Source organism: Anguilla rostrata, chromosome 8, assembly GCF_018555375.3.
Source record: "Anguilla rostrata isolate EN2019 chromosome 8, ASM1855537v3, whole genome shotgun sequence".
Taxonomy (NCBI): Eukaryota; Metazoa; Chordata; class Actinopteri; order Anguilliformes; family Anguillidae; genus Anguilla; species Anguilla rostrata.
Window position 1 is genome coordinate 53,771,805 of NC_057940.1, and position 23,212 is coordinate 53,795,016.

Sequence of the window (23,212 nt, forward strand, 5' to 3'; positions counted from 1 at the left end):
CCAGGCGAAGGTCGATAATCCGAAACAATCCAAAATCCAAACAGGCAAAGGTACAAAAACGGGATCTGAGACCAGGTCAGTTAAACAGGCATGAATCCAAAACCAGAAGCAATACTTAACAGAGCAGGCAGGCTAAATTCATAGTAGGCGAAAGCAGACGAAATTCGAAAATCAGGAAGTACAGCTAGACATAGAAGAAGGCTTGAACAGCACTGAGTATAACAAAGGCACGATCTGGCAAAGACTAAACGAGCTAACAGAGAATAAATAGCTAGTGAAATGAGTAAACGATGAGTTGCAGGTGGAGACAGTGGCAGAGGCTTGATTGAATAATCGGCTGAGGCAGACTGGCAGGAACTGAGGGAGGAGCGTGGGTGGGAACCAGGAACTCAAGGTATCTGAAACAAAAGCAAACACCATGCGCGCACCCACACACAACTCATGCATACATACCAAAAAACAAAAAAAGGAAAACACATTGGAAACTCAGGCAGAAGTCCTGACAAGGTTAATCTGCCATCCAACTAATGAACAGTATCTATCTGGGTAATGCATGTTTACACACACACACACACAGGCCACTTTATTCGGTGTATCTGCTCGTTAATGCAAAATAGCCTGCTCCTCCAAAACATTGAACCATGTGGCTGCAGCTCAATATACAGTATAAAGCATGCAGACATGGTGAAGAAGTTTAGTTTTTGTTCAACCAGACATTAGAATGGGTGAAATTTAAGTCATGGTATGATTGCCAGTTCTAGATGGTTCCAGCATTTCAGAAACAATATATAAACATATTTATTTATTTGAAAGGGACAATGGACAGTTAGTAACTGCCCCAGAATTAGCTTGATAGCTCAATTTCATCTGTAGTCCCTTGGCAGGTAAAAAAAGCAGGCGATTTAACGAAAAATTACCTTTTGTTAATTTGGTAATTACCACCTATACCTCAGTTTGAGACGTTATTTTGGAATTGGGATCTTGAGCTTGAATAACTGTACTGACTGTTGAATGACTGTACTTCCTGTGTGAGAGACTTGCACATAAGCAGACAGTTACTTTGTGCTTTAAACTTTTATTGGTGGGGTTTTACCACTGTCTTTTCAAAATAAATGAAAACATTCTTGATTTCTTTTTCGGGTACAGAGAAGATTTCTCTGCACATGCATGCGTGTTTCCTGGTGGGGGAAACATGCTGTGATTGTTTTTTTGGGGGGGCTTACAAGAGGACTGGTACCTGAGAACTTAACTTTGTGTTCTAAACGTGGGTTCAGTCCTTAGTAGATCGACCACCTCAAAAACCAGTTAGCTAGAATGTGTTAAAAATAGAAATCCACAACTGAATGTTAATTAGTTTGTTTTCAAGTTAACCTCACTGACACTGTAATGCACCCAATCAGTAACATTGATCTGATGAAGTATAATTACGAATGAGGATCCAACAGCTTAAATCAACAGAATGAATATCAATCATACAAAGCTGCTCTCTCACCTGTGTTTGTCAGATCATCTGCACTCCCGAAAGGTGTGTCTTCCTGAGCCTATTAACTCATATAGTCTGAGCAGGGTGGGATTTCTTTCTGCCCTGGGGTTAAGAAATGTGTTCTATTTGGCCATAATCGCATATGCTGATGTGTTTTGTTCACCAATTGTCTTCCTTTTTGAAATACCCTCAAATTAAAGCTGACAGTCTGCACTTCAACCTCATTGTCATTGTGTCCTTTCAAACTCAACGTTCTAGAGTACAGAACCAAAATAACAACAAATGTGTTACTGTCCAATGAATTATGGTGCTCACTGGATATATATATATATATATATATATATATATATATATATATGTATTATAATTACAAACCTGTCTTTGTTTTTATGAACAATTTCAAAACAAGAATAATTTAAACATTTTAAAAGATTTTGGCAGGTGGTTGCTATGCAACTTTAGGAAACTCTCTTTTTTTCTGCCAAACTAGCTAGCCAACAAGCTAGCATCAGTGAGCTAACAAGAGTTTATGCCTTATTGATGTTAACTTGTATGTTTCCATTGATTGCAACCGGTAGAAAACTGTCCAGCATCAGTGGGATCACGTTGGGTAGATCTACTCATTTTGTTAAGTGGAGGAGGCAATTAATGCTGCTCTAGCAGGATGCTGCTCTACCTTCTCTGGTCCCAGCTGGTCCCAACTGATCTCAACTGCCGGTCCCAACTGATATCCTAAAGGCTGAACCCACGTTTAGTACACAGGTTTCCGCGAGACTACATTTGTACATCAGGATTTTAAAAATTGATTCCTTGTCCTGCTTCCTTTCATCAGAGAAGAAGACCATGACTAGATTTCCTGTCTGAGTGACTTGCACATCAGCAGAATAAGCTACCGTCTGTTTTCAGTGTGTATTAGTTGGCTTTTTACCCAGGTCTTCTCAAAATAAATTAATATTTCTTGATCTATTTTTTTCAGGCTCTGAGACAATTCATTTTGTGCACATTTATTTGTGTTTCCTGGTTTTCTTTCTGTGCTTACAAGAGGCCTGGTACCTGACAACCTGAGAATGGCACAATATCTGTCCAGGTAACAATATCTGATGGCAGTTTCTACGGTACACATACATTTTTTTATGCAACAGTTGGTTACTATAATATTTGAATTTTGGAATATTGCAGATGGCAGATTTGTTGCACAGATTGCACATTTGTCTCTGGTCTGAATCATATGTTTGAGGGTGTGTGATGGCACAAATCTATGGCAAAGGTATGTTTTGATTATGTGGCCTTATTAATTAATTTATTAATAGTACTTTGTATACAGAATAGCTGGAATAATTTCAGTGAATTCATAAACAAAAAACTGTTTTGTGTTTAAGATATTTATTGTAGGTGGTTAGCATTGTAACTGAAGCATGGTGGAAGATGCATGTTCACATGTTATAGTTAATTATTTCCTTTTGGGGGTGGGGGGGGGGGGTGTAGTAGGTCTCTAGGGCAGTGGTGTCAAACTCGTTGCCATGGAGGGCCGTGTGTATGCAGGTTTTCATTCCAGCCTCAGATCTTGATTATATAATTAGCTAAATTATTTGCTGAATTAGGGATGCAGGTTTGCGCACAATGGTGACCTGACGTCTATGGTGACCCGCATTGTCTAAATAAAAATTTTCTTATATTCTGTGCTTCAATGCAGTTAAACACATATGGCTGAATGAGTAATTGGACTCAATTAAGGCAGCATTAATTGGTTGGAATGAAAACCTGCATACACACGGCCCTCCATGGCAACGAGTTTGACACCACTGCTCTAGGGCATCAAAATGATCAGAAATGGCCCTGTGTGTGTGTGTGTGTGTGCGGGCGGGCGTGTGTGTGTGTGGCAATCACTGAATTAAAAACTGAAAACACATAACTTGTTTTATTTCTCTTATTTTAGTTGCTCTATGGCTACACAAGAAGCTACATCTAAGTGGTCAAATGTAATTAAGAACAGTGTACAGATTGCAACTGAACCCATAAGAAAATACCTGCTGAACACAGTCCAGGAACATCTGAATGAAGATGGAACCGTCAGGAGATACACATTTGGAAAAAAGGACTCCCAAAAAAGGAAATGGGCAATCCTAATCATGGGAGAAACAGGAACAGGACAGTCTTCACTCATCAATATGATGGTCAACTACATGCTGGGGGTAAAATGGGAAGACAAGATCAGGTTTGAAATCATTCCAGATGAAGACCCCAAACTGTATCTCAAACCAGTCTGATTACTGCCTATGAGATTTATCGGCTGGGGGAACTGCCTGTTCCTTTTTCACTCACAGTCAGTGATATTGGATTTGGAGACACAGGTGGGCTTGAGAATGATCAAAGAGTTTCTCTGAATCTCTACAAGTTATTTAATTCCATAAGGGGCATTCAACAAATAGGTGCAGCTTGCCTTGTGCTGAAGGCATCTCAGAATCGCCTCAGTCCCAGCCAGAAGTACATCTTTGATGCCATCCTGTCCCTCTTTGGGAAGAACATGGAGAAAAACATCCTGACTCTCATCACCTTCTCTGACTGGATGCCACCTTCAAATGCTCTTGAGGCAGTTGCTGAGTCTAGCGTACCTTTCCCCAAAGATGAAAATGATCAGCCTCTTCACTTCCTGTTCAACAACCTTTCTCTTAAGAATTATCAGAAGAAATATGAAAAATCATTAAAATTGCACTGGGTTAATGGAATTGAGAGAGAGAGACTCTTAAGCTCAACAGAACAATGTGACGGGAATTATTATTTTTGAATTGTCTGGAAGTGGATCTTTATTTGCTCGCTGGTATGTTTTATCATTTGAACAAATATCCACGAATAGAAGTTATTTTGTGCTCTGTCTCACGTGAGTTGATTTTCTGACTATTATAAAGTTCTTTAGTGTTACTTGACTTTGACTTTTTAGTTTTCCTGTACAAAATGGCCAAATAGACCGAAGCTGTGAATCCCAATTCTCTGAAGTACTGCTTTGTGCATGAACCAGCCAATCTTCCCAGCGACGAAAACACCTTGATCATAATATGAAGCCCTGGTCAGTAGCAATATGGAAGGAGGAAACACTTGATTTTTTCTGGTGAATTCTGGTGGAGAGAGGGATCGGTAAGTCTGCAGCCGCTCTTCACTCGACTGTGTATATTACAGATAAATCACATTCCTTTTCCTGTTTACAATGGCATGTCAAGTACACAAACTGCAGTGAAGCATCAGTTGGAGCCTGGCTGCCAAGTACAGTTCAGGCCAAATTTTTACATACACCGAGGCTGAAGACATTCAGACTCAATTTTTCACAACTCCACACATTTCAAGTCAAGTAGGGTATCTACTTTATTTCCATAAGAGGTAATTTCAAAATAATAGCTAAGAGACAGATTTATTTCAGCTTTTATGTACTATATCAGATTTTCAGTGGGTAAAAAGTTTACATGCACTTTGTTAGTATTTTGTGGAATTGCCTTTTAATTGCTTAACTTGAATCAAATGCTTGGGGTAGCCTTCCACAAGCTTCTCACAATACTTTGCCGGAATTTTTGCCCATTCCTCCTGGCAGAACTGGTGTAATTCAGTCAAGTTTGTGGGCCTCCTTGCTTGGACACACTTTTTCAGTCCAGTCTACAAATTTTCTATGGGATTCAGGTCAGGGCTTTGTGATGGCCACTTCAATACTTTCACTTTCACAGCATTGTCCTGCTGGAAGACCCAGTTGCAACCAAGTTCTAACTTTCTAGCTGATGTCTTGAGGTGTTGCTTCAGTATTTCTAGATAATCCTCATATTTTCTGAAGTGCACCAATCTTTTTTTCCAGCAAAACACCCCCACAACATGATGCTGCCACCCCCATGCTTCAGAGTTGGGATGGTGTTCTTAAGATTAAAAGCCTCACCCTTTTTCTCCATACATAGTGCTGATCATTATGGCCGAACAGTTCTGGTCAGATGAAACATCCTGGCTTTTTTTATGCCGGTCTTGGAGTAGGGGCTTCTTCCTTGCATGACAGCCTTTCAGGCCATGGCAATGTAGGATTCTTGTAATGGTGGATGTTCCTGATGCCTTTAACTCCTTCACCAATTCCTTTGTTGTTGTCTTGTGGTTCAGTTGCACCTTTCGGACCAAAGTTCGTTCAGCCCTGGGAGTTAATTTGTACAGATGCTCGCGTTACCTTCAGCAGGTTGGAAATTGCTTCTAAGGAGGAACTGGACATGTGAAGGTCCACTATTTTTTTTCCTGTGGTCTTGGCTGAGTTGCTTGGATTTTCTCATGGTATCAAGGGCAAAAAGGCAGTGGCTCTAAAGGTAGGTCCTTAAATACAGCCACAGGTGCCAATTAACTCCCAATTAACTCCTAATTATGACAATTGGTCAACCAGAAGCTTGTAAAAAGTCATTACATCAATTTCTGGAATCTTCCAGACTGTTTAAAGAGACAGACAACTTGGTGTATGTAAACTTTTGATCTACTGGAATTCTGATATAGTGAATTAAAGCTGAAATAAATTTGTCTCTAATCGATTGTTTTAAAATGACCTCTGATGTGAACAAAATAAATGTCGTAATGGACTATCCAAAATAAATGTATGGTAACATGAAATGTGCAGAGTTGTGAAAAACTGAGTTTGAATATCTTTAGTCTATGTGAATGTAAACCTTTGGCCTCAACTATGTATTCAATTGATCCATCACCTGTTCTTTCTTCTCCATTCCAGTCAGATGCTTATTATGAAACACTGGTAGGAGCGTGCTTCACTGAGAAATATCAAGAACCTACAGGAGTGCTACACAATTCTACCATCATCTAAACCTAAATCATTTTGAACACTCAGTCACATGACCAGTGCAGTCTGAAGAATAGTACACTTCAGTAAGTTTGTCTTGTTTTGTGAGGGCGTTGTGCTGTCTAAGAAGTTAAATGATTTTAAACATTCAGCTACATGACCAGTGCCGTCTCAGGAATAGTTTACTCCAGTGTGTTCAGGATGTGTTGTTGTCCTCCTGTACCTGGAGCCTAACCTGGTCCTCAGGCCACAGTGGAGTAGATCACATGATGTCTCTACCTTTGCGTGCGAGGCCTCTCACTTCAGTTTTTTCTTTTTTTTTGTTTCACCTGAGCATTAAGACAGCATGGTTCTGCTCATCAAAGTCTAAATTTAAGAGCGTGATAAATAAATCAGTTGAATCAAGTGTTGTAGGGTTGGGCTAAAACAGAAACCTACACTGAGACTGGCACTTTTCTCATAAGATTGGACATCCCTGATGTCCCATATATTCAAAACAGAGGTGCCCACGTAAGTCTTGCATGATACTGTATCAGCCTGCTGTTGTTTTTTATTTTGGCAGCAATTTTATATCAGATTAGCTGTGTTTCTTAATAAAAGGCCATGAGGGTGAATGGAATTTTCTGAAATCTGTGTGTCTTTATTGGCTGATGTGACCTCGGGAACTGGTACCAACTGGTCGCTGACAAACTGGCTTTTAATCTCATATCTGAAGATCTGTGTCTGTGTTGTCGATGCTGCTCTCAGTTTCATTGAGAGTCACTGTCATCCCCATGCTCCAGAACCCTCTGTCACATATTTTTATTTACATCTCTAGTAATGTCAAGACATACCATTGTAAACATTAGTTTATTTTAATAGTGCTTTTTAGTTATTTTGCGCTCTGCTTCATGCAAGTTGGTTTGCTGACTTTTTAAAAATTCTTTTAGCGTTACTTGACTTTGACTTTCTAGTTTTCCTGTACAAAATGGCCAAATAGACATAAACCCCAAATCTCAATTCTCTGAAGTACTGCTTTGTACATGAAACAGCCATTCTTCCCACCAACGAAAACACGTTGATCATGATATAAAGCTCTGGCCAATAGCATAAGGGAGGAGGAAACACTTTTTTGGTGAATTGCAGAGGAGAGAGGGGTCGGTAAGTCTGCAGCTGTTCTTCATATGACCGTGTAAATTACAGATAAATCATATTCCCTTCTGTGTTTACAATGGCATGTCAAGTACACAAACCGCAGTTGGAGCCGACTGATCCATCACCTGTTCTTTCCTCTCCTTTGCTGTTGCCCTTTCATAAAGTAATGGCCATGTGTCACAGGTCAATGCAGAGGGTTTTCACCTGCCTATTTGCCTATTGATAAAAGGAACGAATGAACGCCCTTTATTAATTATTTTGACCGTTGCCTCATTATCGCAATAGGCTAGAATTTGTTTCCTTGGCCAGCGGCTTCCCCAAAGGATACATGCGAGGACTATGGGGTATAATTCGAGCAGTGCTGTAGAGTGGGCATTTAAAGTCAATGACTGCAGCTCTTTAGGCCATGCATCTGCGAACCACTGATTATTGAAGAATCCCCCAAAACCGATTGAGAGTGCTGCGTCGGTAAAAAACTTAAGGGTGGCTGACGTTTCTACCTGATCATTGTGGAAGAACGAGATACCGTTCCAATTGTCGCATAGCCTAGACCAAAATCACGAGTCGGATCTGCAACCTGCGTCCAAAGTGATATGATCGTGCAAGTTATTGCGGTTTTTGAGAGGTTGAGGAGTCTGGATCTAAAGTAACGTCCCTGAGGGATCATTCGCGTTGCAAAATTAAAATGCCCCAGTAATGAGAGCAACTCCTTTTTTGAAAGAGATTCCGCGTCCAGATTTAGTAGCTTCGCGAATGCGGACCAGTTTTTCCAATGGCAGGGATGCCTGCATGAGGTTACTATCCAGGATAATGCCCAGAAACTCGATTGCTTTAGCAGGGCCTTTAGTTTTCTCCTCCGATAGAGGAACGCCCAGTTCCTTAAATGTGTTTTTTAAAGCTGTAATGCAGCAATTTGGCTGGGAATGGGGGAAATCTACTACTAGGAAATCGTCTAGTAGGTGTATAACGAAAGGTAGTTTACAGTTGTTTAAGAGTATCCAGCAAAGTGGTTCCGATAATGTATCGAATATTCGAGGGCTGCTGCGACAACCGAAGGTGAGCCTAACCGTGAAATACATGTTTTTGACGCCACATTACGCCGAATAAATGCCACTGAGATGGATGGAGAGGCATGATTTTAAAAGCATCCGTTATGTCGGCTTTACCAAGCCAGGCGCCTTTACCGGCTTTTTTATGAATTCGATAGCGTGATCTACTGTGGCATAGAATAGTGAAAATTGTTGCGAAGGAATGAGACTATTAATAGAAGGGACGTCATTGTTATGAGGGGCAGATAAGTCCATTATTAAGCGTTTTTTTATTAAGAGAATTTACGTGTGGCCACGCCTATGGGATTGATACAATGAAGCGGAAATGGCGAGCTATCGAATGGACCGATCGCATAACTTTCTCAGACTCTCGTGAGAGCAGTTCGTCTACTATTCCTGGTTCGTGTAGAGCAGACCGAAGATTAGGCAAACACAGGACGCTTTAGGGAGAAAGGATAAACCAGCAAAAAACCCGTGAATCAACCCGGTTATCAAATAATGGACAAAACAACGGTTGGGATGCTGCTTCAGAGCTTTGCCCAGCTCTGGAATGTTGACAGGCGTAGATGTCTTTAATGCTTTTTCTTGTTTACAAGGCGCATTCACCTGGGGCACACAGACTTGGGATGCCTGTCTCCGCAGTAGCTGCCAGAATGGAAGCTCGCAGCTGGGGAGAAATAGCAGCCGCTGGAGGAATGAAGGGCACCCCAGCCAGGGCCGCGGGGACTGGAGTTGCCAGCGTTCTCCGCGGTGCCATGACGGTAGGACGGGGAGATGTCGGGTCTGTTGTTCCCTTGGAAGTAGGTAGCGGAGCGGGGATCTGAGGTAGAAGAGAAAGCTTCCAGTGCTTGAATCCGGACGTCCATCTGGGAGAGGGAAGATTGGATGTTGTGCAGGGCGGCCAGGACTGGGTCTTCGTTTTGCTTGTTTGGTTTGGTCGGCTGTTGTGTTCTTGCCCTTTTGGCGGGGGGGGGGGGCTGCGGCAGGGAACTCGGGGGCGCTGGCGCAGTTTTTGCGTTTAGCTGGAGCTTTCCTGGGGGCGGGTGGTGCGGCTGCGGGACCTTCTGCGGCTGTGGCCGTATCCAGATCGGGAACCTTCTCGGTCAGAAAACTGAAGAGTTCTTTGTGGCTGGCGCCGAGGGGAGGATGCAGTCCACGTCGGAATAGGGCTTCCAGGATTTTCTCCACCGGCCAGTTAGAAGCGCGTCGGTTGGTGGGGCTGTGAGTTGCCAGGCAAGAGCTCCTACGGACGGAAGTGGAGTTTTCGTCCTGGGTGTGTCTGGTTGTACCGTCGGGCTGCGGCTGCGTTTCTACGGCATCGTCCTCTGTCCAGAGATGTTCATCTTGGTCGGCGATGGACATCGTATATTTAAGCCAGGTAAGAATGACGGGTATTAATATTACTACCAATAGTCGCATCTCAGGTTTGGTGCCATATTGTTGCGCTAGCTACTTGCGAAGCAACGTGCAGCGCTTGCATGCAGGAGGAGCAGCCGAATGATTAGAGGGAGGCTGTTTAATAAGTAGTAAGTAAGTAGACCGCCCTGTTAGTGAATGTACTGTGATGGGCGAACATCACTCAGCTGAGCCATCAGCTGATTCAGCCGGAGCGCTTGATTCTCGTGGCCTGCCAGAACTACGCGATGCTCCATTTGTGTTTGGGTCGTTTTTGTCAAACAAAGTAGAATGAAGAAAACCCGTAACAAAAACCTAGCTCTGGTTTTTAGCTCCTCTTAAGCAGGTGTGGTTGAAATTCTATCTACATCGACCGGCGGTGAGAGAGTCAAACGACTTACACACAAAATTCGTTTCAAGCTTTAATGTTTGCAAACATGAACTTATCCTGAGAGATACTCTTACCTAGTGCTCAGAGACTCAGCCAAGAGACTTCCTTATTTTATAGCATGACCAGCAACAGGCTGTCATTAAATACTGATAAACAGGATACATGTGCATTTTCAGTAATATTAATTTTAGAAATGACATCTCGGCAGATTTGTGAAGTGGCTTGTTTGTCCCTTGATCGTTCTTCTCAGAATCGTTTCTCTGTTTCACTTTGCAAGAGAGCAGGCAGGTATTTGTGGTCGGCACATCCTGTAGCACGTCTCTGCTGCATGCCTCTTTTACACACACTTGCCAAAATGTAGACATATGACACCCCTATCTTTACTTTGAATTTTACCAACTGGCTAGCTAAGTTGTTAATCAGTCAATCAATCCAAGAACATGACCAATGAAGCAGGCCAGGTTTGGTGCCTAATGTATGGCTGTTTTTATTCAATTCTCACCCTAAGTTGGTTTACCCAATTATCTGCAACCACCCCCAGCTCATTCGTGAACACCACTGCTGATATGGGAGACAGTACACATCCAGGTTCCTCTTCTGAAACACGTGGTGTCATTAAAATTGCCCATGTTGCTTTCAGTTTCATTGTAAGTCACGGCCATCTCCACTTCCCAGAACCCTCTGTCACATATTTGTTTTACATCTCCAGAAATATCAAGACATACAGCTGCCAGCATTATTTTTATTTAACCCCTGAAGCTGCACCAGCCCGCATTTGGGCCGGAGTGGGTTTATTTGCATTCATTCTGATTTTGTTTTACTGTGAAATTTTCACTCAGTCTGGTCACAGTGCACTCTGAGTCATTTTCAGACTCTTTGCAGCACTATTGGTGATCATTGTTAATGATGAGCTACAGTATGTGCACATGTATAACTATACAATATCCTAATTACGAACTAACTATATACAGCATTCAACTGCATACAAGGCTTCCTGCAGCAACGTATAGTCAATGCAGCCGATCTTAACTAAATAATGAGACATTAGGGAGATGGTCATATTCGTTCTGTCAACAAACTTTCACTTTTATTTTGAGTCACAGCTAGAAGAAAAACAACATGAACATAAACAAATGAGCCGGATGAAAGCAGGATCCAGAGGCAGATCTGGAAAATCCCCACCAGAGCAAAAAATATATTGTGTTTTGTCGACCGGGTGGTCAGGATGAGAACAAAGTAGAATGAAGATAACCCGTAACAAAAACCTTGCTCTGTTTGTTAGCTCCTCTTAAGCAGGTGTGGTTGAAATTTTATCTACTTCGACCGGCGGTGAGAGAGTCAAACGACTTACACACAATATTCGTTTCAAGCTTTAATGTTTGCAAACATGAACTTATCCTGAGAGATACTCTTACCTAGTGCTCAGAGACTCAGCCAAGAGACTTCCTTATTTTATAGCATGACCAGCAACAGGCTGTCATTAAATACTGATAAACAGGATACATGTGCATTTTCAGTAATATTAATTTTAGAAATGACATCTCGGCAGATTTGTGAAGTGGCTTGTTTGTCCCTTGATCGTTCTTCTCAGAATCGTTTCTCTGTCTCACTTTGCAAGAGAGCAGGCAGGTATTTGTGGTCGGCACATCCTGTAGCACGTCTCTGCTGCATGCCTCTTTTACACACACTTGCCAAAATGTAGACATATGACACCCCTATCTTTACTTTGAATTTTACCAACTGGCTAGCTAAGCTGTTAATCAGTCAATCAATCCAAGAACATGACCAATGAAGCAGGCCAGGTTTGGTGCCTAATGTATGGCTGTTTTTATTCAATTCTCACCCTAAGTTTGTTTACCCAATTATCTGCAACCACCCCCAGCTCATTCGTGAACACCACTCCTGATATGGGAGACAGTACACATCCAGGTTCCTCTTCTGAAACACGTGGTGTCATTAAAATTGCCCATGTTGCTTTCAGTTTCATTGTAAGTCACGGCCATCTCCACTTCCCAGAACCCTCTGTCACATATTTGTTTTACATCTCCAGAAATATCAAGACATACAGCTGCTAGCATTATTTTTATTTAACCCCTAAAGCTGCACCAGCCCGCATTTGGGCCGGAGTGGGCTTATTTACATTCATTCTGATTTTGTTTTACTGTGAAATTTTCACTCAGTCTGGTCACAGTGCACTCTGAGTCATTTTCAGACTCTTTGCAGCACTATTGGTGATCATTGTTAATGATGAGCTACAGTATGTGCACATGTATAACTATACAATATCCTAATTACGAACTAACTATATACAGCATTCAACTGCATACAAGGCTTCCTGCAGCAACGTATAGTCAATGCAGCCGATCTTAACTAAATAATGAGACATTAGGGAGATGGTCATATTCGTCTGTCAACAAACTTTCACTTTTATTTTGAGTCACAGCTAGAAGAAAAACAACATGAACATAAACAAATGAGCCGGATGAAAGCAGGATCCAGAGGCAGATCTGGAAAATCCCCACCAGAGCAAAAAATATATTTGTGTTTTGTCGACCGGGTGGTCAGGATGAGAACAAAGTAGAATGAAGATAACCCGTAACAAAAACCTTTCTCTGTTTGTTAGCTCCTCTTAAGCAGGTGTGGTTGAAATTTTATCTACTTCGACCGGCGGTGAGAGAGTCAAACGACTTACACACAATATTCGTTTCAAGCTTTAATGTTTGCAAACATGAACTTATCCTGAGAGATACTCTTACCTAGTGCTCAGAGACTCAGCCAAGAGACTTCCTTATTTTATAGCATGACCAGCAACAGGCTGTCATTGAATACTGATAAACAGGATACATGTGCATTTTCAGTAATATTAATTTTAGAAATGACATCTCGGCAGATTTGTGAAGTGGCTTGTTTGTCCCTTGATCGTTCTTCTCAGAATCGTTTCTCTGTCTCACTTTGCAAGAGAGCAGGCAGGTATTTGTGGTCGGCACATCCTGTAGCACGTCTCTGCTGCATGCCTCTTTTACACACACTTGCCAAAATGTAGACATATGACACCCCTATCTTTACTTTGAATTTTACCAACTGGCTAGCTAAGCTGTTAATCAGTCAATCAATCCAAGAACATGACCAATGAAGCAGGCCAGGTTTGGTGCCTAATGTATGGCTGTTTTTATTCAATTCTCACCCTAAGTTGGTTTACCCAATTATCTGCAACCACCCCCAGCTCATTCGTGAACACCACTGCTGATATGGGAGACAGTACACATCCAGGTTCCTCTTCTGAAACACGTGGTGTCATTAAAATTGCCCATGTTGCTTTCAGTTTCATTGTAAGTCACGGCCATCTCCACTTCCCAGAACCCTCTGTCACATATTTGTTTTACATCTCCAGAAATATCAAGACATACAGCTGCCAGCATTATTTTTATTTAACCCCTAAAGCTGCACCAGCCCGCATTTGGGCCGGAGTGGGTTATTTGCATTCATTCTGATTTTGTTTTACTGTGAAATTTTCACTCAGTCTGGTCACAGTGCACTCTGAGTCATTTTCAGACTCTTTGCAGCACTATTGGTGATCATTGTTAATGATGAGCTACAGTATGTGCACATGTATAACTATACAATATCCTAATTACGAACTAACTATATACAGCATTCAACTGCATACAAGGCTTCCTGCAGCAACGTATAGTCAATGCAGCCGATCTTAACTAAATAATGAGACATTAGGGAGATGGTCATATTCGTTCTGTCAACAAACTTTCACTTTTATTTTGAGTCACAGCTAGAAGAAAAACAACATGAACATAAACAAATGAGCCGGATGAAAGCAGGATCCAGAGGCAGATCTGGAAAATCCCCACCAGAGCAAAAAATATATTTGTGTTTTGTCGACCGGGTGGTCAGGATGAGAACAAAGTAGAATGAAGATAACCCGTAACAAAAACCTTGCTCTGTTTGTTAGCTCCTCTTAAGCAGGTGTGGTTGAAATTTTATCTACTTCGACCGGCGGTGAGAGAGTCAAACGACTTACACACAATATTCGTTTCAAGCTTTAATGTTTGCAAACATGAACTTATCCTGAGAGATACTCTTACCTAGTGCTCAGAGACTCAGCCAAGAGACTTCCTTATTTTATAGCATGACCAGCAACAGGCTGTCATTAAATACTGATAAACAGGATACATGTGCATTTTCAGTAATATTAATTTTAGAAATGACATCTCGGCAGATTTGTGAAGTGGCTTGTTTGTCCCTTGATCGTTCTTCTCAGAATCGTTTCTCTGTCTCACTTTGCAAGAGAGCAGGCAGGTATTTGTGGTCGGCACATCCTGTAGCACGTCTCTGCTGCATGCCTCTTTTACACACACTTGCCAAAATGTAGACATATGACACCCCTATCTTTACTTTGAATTTTACCAACTGGCTAGCTAAGCTGTTAATCAGTCAATCAATCCAAGAACATGACCAATGAAGCAGGCCAGGTTTGGTGCCTAATGTATGGCTGTTTTTATTCAATTCTCACCCTAAGTTGGTTTACCCAATTATCTGCAACCACCCCCAGCTCATTCGTGAACACCACTGCTGATATGGGAGACAGTACACATCCAGGTTCCTCTTCTGAAACACGTGGTGTCATTAAAATTGCCCCTGTTGCTTTCAGTTTCATTGTAAGTCACGGCCATCTCCACTTCCCAGAACCCTCTGTCACATATTTGTTTTACATCTCCAGAAATATCAAGACATACAGCTGCCAGCATTATTTTTATTTAACCCCTAAAGCTGCACCAGCCCGCATTTGGGCCGGAGTGGGTTTATTTGCATTCATTCTGATTTTGTTTTACTGTGAAATTTTCACTCAGTCTGGTCACAGTGCACTCTGAGTCATTTTCAGACTCTTTGCAGCACTATTGGTGATCATTGTTAATGATGAGCTACAGTATGTGCACATGTATAACTATACAATATCCTAATTACGAACTAACTATATACAGCATTCAACTGCATACAAGGCTTCCTGCAGCAACGTATAGTCAATGCAGCCGATCTTAACTAAATAATGAGACATTAGGGAGATGGTCATATTCGTTCTGTCAACAAACTTTCACTTTTATTTTGAGTCACAGCTAGAAGAAAAACAACATGAACATAAACAAATGAGCCGGATGAAAGCAGGATCCAGAGGCAGATCTGGAAAATCCCCACCAGAGCAAAAAATATATTTGTGTTTTGTCGACCGGGTGGTCAGGATGAGAACAAAGTAGAATGAAGATAACCCGTAACAAAAACCTTGCTCTGTTTGTTAGCTCCTCTTAAGCAGGTGTGGTTGAAATTTTATCTACTTCGACCGGCGGTGAGAGAGTCAAACGACTTACACACAATATTCGTTTCAAGCTTTAATGTTTGCAAACATGAACTTATCCTGAGAGATACTCTTACCTAGTGCTCAGAGACTCAGCCAAGAGACTTCCTTATTTTATAGCATGACCAGCAACAGGCTGTCATTAAATACTGATAAACAGGATACATGTGCATTTTCAGTAATATTAATTTTTGAAATGACATCTCGAACTGTCTGGCGCCTGTTGCTGGGCTGATTAAAAGATATGTTGTCCAATCGCACTGCGTGATGGGGGGTTCGACAAGGGGGTTTGTTTTGTTATTTTATTATAATTTACTATAAATTTATTTTATTTTATCAGCCTTCTTAGCCTTTTACTTTTCACTTTTAATTTTTATGAACCTTTTATTGAAAATCTGACGGCGGTCGTCTTTAAACCTTGGTCATCTTCTACTTTATTTTTTAACCGGACAAAGGCTTATTTCATCGAATATGGATTTTAAGTTGTTTTTATGAACTATCTCATAGCGGTGGTAATGCTGCTTGGCCTGGCTCGTCTTTAGCCTTGTGGCCCAGCGAACCAACATAATTAAACATGCCCGGTGAGGTCGATCCACTACTTAAAAAAGCGAATAAAGAGATTGCTGACCTGAAAGAGGATATTTGTCGGCTTTCGGATGAGCTACAGAAGAAAAATGTGCTTTTATCCAGCTACATGGACCTTGCTTCCGAACAGTCCAAGCAGATCTCCTCCCTTGGTTTAGCCGTGCAGGACACAGCTCTGTGGGACCCCCCCACTTGTCCTCGGCCTTCATCCTGCTCGACACCGAACCATCGGTCGTCCTGGGCTGAGGTGGTGGTCCGCGATCCCAGGGGGGTTACAAATGGGACCGCCTTATCCCCTCGCCTAAACCGCTTCACCCGCTATCTGAAGATGCTCCGATCTACCCAACTGACGCTCAGGTACGCCCAGTTGATGTTCATGTCCACTCAGCTGATGCCCCGGTCCAACCAGCTATGGCTCCTGCGGCTCCGATCCGTCCCGATCTGGACCCCTCTCCAGAAATGGCGCCTGCCGTCTCTGCAGCTTTCCCACCGCTGGTGGCTGGCAGCGTTCGGTTGGGTCACCGCTCCACTGTGTCGCCACTTCAACGGCCCCCATCCCGGGAAACGACCTCCGCCTCCCGGCGTAGGATCTTAAAGGAGGCTGTGCTCAGACGCTCTGGAAGTCTCCCGTACCCTATGCCGGTAGGGAATCCTACTCTCAGGTCTGATGTTGCCGCCTCGCCACAACACTCGCCTGCCCGGTCACAGATTCCTCGTCCCCTTTTTCGCCCGACCACTCTAATAGTGGGGGATTCCATAATCAGAAACATCAGTTTCTTCAACGTAGCCACGCACTGCTTCCCTGGAGCCACGGTCCCGGTCATCCTGGGAAAGCTCCCGGGGCTACTGCACTCACTCCCGTCCTCTATTAAGCGAGTGATAGTGCATGTGGGAACAAACGATACAGCTCGTCAGGAGTCTGAGCTGACCAAGAAGGATTTTAGCGAACTTTTAAACTTATTAAACAGCTGTGGAAAGTCTGTTTTTATCTCCGGTCCCCTCCCTACGCTGGCCCGGGGATCAGCGCGCTTCAGCCGAATCCTCAGCCTCAACACTTGGCTCCTCTCCGCTTGCAGAACGAACAATATAGGTTTTATTGACAATTTTAATTTGTTTTGGAACCGCTTTTCCTTTTATAGGTCAGACGGAGTCCACCCAAACAGGCAGGGGAGCCGAATGCTAGCGGCTAACTTGCAGCACGCTGTACAGTCCTCTCCACATGACTGACTGTTTACCTCTCCTACACACACCCCCGGACTCCCCTCTTCTTCTCAGGTTTTACCCCAGGCCACTGTTTCCAGTACTAGCACCCCCTATCTGTTAGGAGTGCAGTTTTTTCCTTCGTCCTCAGTGGCCTTTCCTTCTCCTCCGGTCTGCACCACTGGCTCTCCCTACTCTCGTATCCTTAAACTTAATGTTCAACAGTATATCTCTCCTCCCATCATTCCTACCCGAATCTCTGTTAGATATCCCACTCATTATCCAATCCGTGCTGTTACTGTTTCCAATTTAATTACAATTCCCCTTCAGCTTCCTATCACCAGCTCTGTTCCCATTCTATTTAATCCAACTACCTTTAGAAACAGAAAAGGATTAGGAATTATTCACTTAAATATTAGAAGTTTACTTCAGAAATTAGATCATGTAAATATACTAGTCATGCAGACTGACCTGGATATACTGGTTTTAAGTGACTCAGGCTTAAAAATAGCATCAGTGACTCAGATGTAGCTCTAATGGGTTACAACTTATACAGAGTGGATAGAACTGGTAGGGGAGGAGGGGTGAGTATATATGTTAAAACAGGTTTCTCTGTAACAATCTTAAAAGCTGTCACAATTCCAAGAAATGCTGAGTTAGGCTCCATTGATGCAATAGCGGATCTACTGTCCCATTATTCCGATGCTGAATTGATTGTTATGGGTGATTTTAACTTGAACTGGCTGAATGATACTTCCAATCATTTCAAGGAGGTTAGTGCTGGCCTTAACTTATTCCAACTAATAACAGAACCCACTAGGCCAAATCTGAAAGACAGCTCAAAATCTACCCTAATTGACCTTATTTTTTCTAATAGGGTTGATAATATCACTGCCTGTGGTGTCTTTGAGCTTGGAATCAGTGATCATTGCCCTGTTGGCTGCATTAGAAGTACTCGGCTAATGAAAACAAAATCTCACAAGGTTATAAGGAGAAATCTAAGACATTTTAATGAGCAAGCCTTTTTATCTGACGTTTCCCATAGTAATATACAATACACATCTGAGATTACTGATGTCGACTTGGCTCTGGATTTCTTCACAAAGACTCTTCTTTCTGTCATTGACAGACATGCTCCACTGAAAAAACTTAGGATTAAAGATAGAGTCACCCCCTGGTTTTCACCTGAGCTAGCAGCTTTACTCAAAGAAAGGAATAGAGCCTGGTCTCTTGCCAGACACTCCGGTGACCCTTCACATTGGGCAGCTTTCAGGCAAATCAGGAATAGATTCACATCTTCGGTAAGAGTAGCCAAATCCAAATATTACCTAGATCTAATTACCTGCTCCTATGCTAACCCGGCTAAATTCTGGAAGGCAGTGAACTCCATCAAAAACAGACCCACTACTTCCCTACCTTCACACATTGATTCTGGTGACTGTTTGATCTCTGATCTTAATGAGGTTTGCCTAGCTTTCAACAAGCACTTTGCTGAGGCTGGGCATTTATTTGAAAAGGAATATACAGCACCCCTCTTATTAGTGATGATTGTGTATATACTATGAACCAGGCCTTTCAGTTTTCCTTTCAGCCCTTCTCTGCTAGTGTTGTTTTTGAGACCTTGCAAACCATTGATCCCAGGAGCGCTACTGGAGAGGATAAATTAGATCCCTTTTTTCTAAAAATGGCTGCTCCATTCATTGCAGAGCAGTTATCACACATATTCAATCTTTCTATTTCAACAGGCATATTCCCTAGTATCTGGAAATTGGCACATGTATTTCCACTGCACAAAGGAGGTGATAGAAATAATCTAAACAATTATAGACCAATCTCCAAATTACCATGCCTAGCTAAAATTCTGGAATCTCTGGCAAATAATCAACTCAAAGTATTTCTTTCTAGTCATTCAGTTCTAAGCCCACATCAATCCGGATTTAGAGCCAAGCATAGCACTATCTCAGCTGTTACGCTAGTTACAAACAATATTATGTCTGCTCTAGACAGTAAGAAACACTGTGCTGCCCTTTTTGTAGATCTGTCTAAAGCCTTCGACACAGTCGATCACGCTTTGCTTTTACAGAAGCTGTGCAGCATTGGTTTAGATGGTAAAGCTTGTGATTGGTTTCATAATTATTTGTATGGGAGATTTCAGTGTGTGAAGTCTGGGAGCACCCAGTCTGGGTTCCTGCCTGTGTCGAAGGGGGTTCCGCAGGGATCAGTTCTGGGCCCTATCCTTTTCACCATTTACATTAATAATATTGTTTCCCCACTAAATGATTGTCAAGTCCATATATATGCAGACGATACTATTGTATATTGTATTGCTGATTCTGCTCAGCTTGCCATTGAGAAACTGCAGCTTGCTTTTAATGCCCTTCAGGAGGCTCTTGTTAAGCTTAAGCTGGTTCTTAATGCAAGCAAAACAAAATTCATGTTGTTTACTAGGGCCAGAAGCACTGATTATGATAGCATATTTATATCCACTGCAAATAGTTCTAAAACTGAGAGAGTTTCTGAATATAAATATCTTGGCATCTGGCTTGATGAGAAATTCTCATTTAAATTCCATATAGATAATCTTGTCAGCAAACTGAGACAAAAAATTGGCTTCCTTTATAGAAACAGATCTTGCTTCCCTATGATCAGTAGAAAAAGAATTGTTGAAGCAGTTTTCCTTTCAGTATTAGACTATGGTGACATTATTTATAGAATTGCTGCTCCTTCTTCCCTTAAGCGCTTGGACACAGTCTATCACTCTGCCCTCAGATTTATTACTGGCGATAGTTATGGTACCCACCACTGTGTCCTCTATGCCAAGGTGGGTCTGTCTTCTCTGGCAGTGAGGCGTGATAAACACTGGTTTTTGTTTATCTTTAAGGCCATTGTCGGAATGCTTCCACCTTATATTACAAGGTTGTTAGAGTGGCGCTCTGGACCCTATCAAACCCGATCAAATGGCTTGCTTATGCTTAAGGTCCCTCGGGCTCGATCAGAAATTGGGAAGTCAGCATTCCATTTTAGTGCCCCATCCTCCTGGAATGAGCTCCAACAATTGCTGAAAATCAGCTCTCTACCAACTTATGGGCAGTTTAGATCGCTGGTTTTGAACATTCCTGTCTCTGAGTGTATCTGTTTTTGATCGTATCTGTGCTGATTTTATTTATTTTATTATTTTATTTTATTTTTATTTTTTTATTATATTTTACTGTATTTTATTACTGTTATTTTATTATTTACTATGTTAGTTACTGTTGCTATATTCTATGATCTTTTATTACACTTATTGTGTTTTAATTGTGTTTGTAATCTCGGCTACATTGAAAATGAGGGCCTGGCCCTCAATTGTACCTCCGAGAATTTAAATAAAGGTTCTGACTGAGGTCAAGTGGGAACTAGTTAGGGGTTGCAGGAGGAGACTCGAAGAGGAGAGAGAACTGAATAGAGAAGCAGATGGTGCACGGTGCAGGAGAGATCGTAAAACTGTTTTAGTGAAATTGAGTTGAATGCACGTTTTGGAATTGATTATCGGTTTCGCCATCGTCATTGAATTAAGTCGCGGTACGGAATGAGAAGGTGCGGACGTTTTGGTGTAAATTCCAGTTTTTCTTAATTTCTTCTCGACTAAGTGTTTTCTCTACTGTTTCGGGTTAGCTAACCTGCAGCTAGCCACACGAAGAGGACAGCACGCGGCTGAACGAGTGTGTTTGTGTCGGACCTACATTCGGATCGCCAGTGACTTGTTTTCCTGTGTGTGTGAGTAAACCTCAACATTATTCTTGTGTGGATTCATATGAGCTCCAACATGCGCACCAACGTATAAAGACAAACTGTGCACGAACAGCCTAAAATCCCGGGTTATTTTCTTTAGTTTGTTATTTTGGTTTCGTGTTCATTTCTTTCATTTAATACTGTGACAGTTACAGGGGCCATGCAGTGTGTATGGGCTGCCTAAGTTTGAATGGCGCCAAGTTTATGGCACTTTGGTGTTTTTTTTTTAAATAAATGCCACTATTGTAGTTAGATATATTCTGGACTGTGTATAGTGTTATTGCATATTTTTCTCTTGAAATTGATTAAGCTCATTATAATGTGGCGTATTTTGGTATTGTGGTTTTACTCCTTATACATGGAGTCAAATGTTACGCACAGGTAGAGCACCATTTTAGGTTAATAAAATAACTGGTTCTTTGAGTGGGAGTGCTCAAAGTGGGGGCTCGTGAGTCAAAGTGTTTATGCATGGGAGTCATTGTTCACAAGCAGTATAGCTACATACTAACAGCTTTAAAGCTACCTGAAGCCTCCCAGTCTCCCAAGTGAGATCCCTAGACATAGAGTAAACTGGTGCATCCCATCACAGCTCCTCCCATGCATTTTAGTGTATTAGTGGAAGTGTCATAGGTTTCAGTATTACCTATGTATATTATGTAAATGAGAATTGTGGTGGGAGGGCTACATCTGCAACCACCCCCAGCTCATTCGTGAACACCACTGCTGATATGGGAGACAGTACACATCCAGGTTCCTCTTCTGAAACACGTGGTGTCATTAAAATTGCCCATGTTGCTTTCAGTTTCATTGCAGCACTGTTGGTGATCATTGTTAATGATGAGCTACAGTATGTGCACATGTATAACTATACAATTTCCTAATCATGACCTAACTATATACAGCATTCAACTGCATACAAGGCTTCCTGCAGCAACGTACAGTTAATGCAGCCGATCTTAACTAAGTAATGAGACATTAGAGTGATGGTCATATTCGCTCTGTCTAAAAACTTTCACTTTTATTTTGAGTCACAGCTAGTAGAAAAACAACATGAACATAAACAAATGAGCAGGATGAAAGCAGGATCCAGAGGCGGATCTGGAAAATCCCCACCAGAGCAAAAAATATATTTCTGTCAGGACCACTGTCATCAAAGTAGAACTTTATTGACAATGAAGGCAATACAGTTATGTTTGGCGGTATGGCTCTGTTCTGGAGCTCTCCCGCCAACCACGCAGCCCACGTGGATAAGGCCGGGAGGCCAGCAGCCAAACCCCCCTAGAGGGGTACACACAGAACTGATCCAGCAGCAAAGCAAGTTCTTAACACATAGGGATGGAGCAATGCAATTTCTTAACACATAGGGATGGAGCAATACAAATTCTTAACACATAGGAATGGAGAAATGCAAATTCTTGACGCATGGGGATGGAGCTGGGGTGGTGGAGGGGATTTACGAAGCAACGTGCAGCGCTTGCATGCAGAAGGAGCAGCCGAATGAGTAGAGGGAGGCTGTTTAAGTAGACCGCCCTGTTAGTGAATGTACTGTGATAGGCGAACATCACTCAGCTGAGCCATCAGCTGATTCACCCGGAGCCCTTGACTCTCGTGGCTTGCCAGAACTACGCAATGCTCCATTTCTGTCAGGACCACTGTTATCAAAGTAGCACTTTATTGACAATAAAGGCAATACAGTTATGTTTGGCGGTATGGCTCTGTTCTGGAGCTCTCCCGCCAACCACGCAGCCCGGGAGGCCAAACCCCAAAACAACCATATGCCGACGTGCTATTAATAAGTGTCTCTGGCTGATGTGATGACTATGTGTACGACCACCTGGAGGAAGCCCTTCGTCCAGTCGAGCCTTTCGGCTTGAGGCCGTCTATTTTTTACGTGGATCAGTGGTTATGTGTACCAACAGCATGTTGGACGTTCCCCTGAGGCCAATACTTAGTTGTATTGTTAATTAATAAACCAGAGGAACATACTATGTGTGGTATGATATTAGGCTATGTGTACCGACAGCTTGTCGGTATTTCCCCT

The 23,212-nt window shown here is 42.2% G+C and overlaps 1 protein-coding gene and 1 long non-coding RNA gene across 3 annotated transcripts in view; one reads left to right on the top strand and one right to left on the bottom strand.

The window, feature by feature from the left end:
* LOC135262066 (uncharacterized) overlaps positions 1-23,212 on the bottom strand; it is a 42,155-nt gene that overhangs the window by 7,460 nt on the left and 11,483 nt on the right. The gene's annotated exons all lie outside the window — the stretch shown is intronic.
* LOC135262073 (uncharacterized) lies at positions 1,925-5,342 on the top strand. 2 transcript variants are annotated; one of them, XR_010332098.1, is made up of 2 exons: positions 1,925-2,570; positions 3,420-5,342. It is a non-coding gene; the product is annotated as an uncharacterized LOC135262073 (long non-coding RNA). The 2 variants fall into 2 exon arrangements; XR_010332099.1 differs by lacking the exon at positions 1,925-2,570 and adding an exon at positions 2,577-2,750.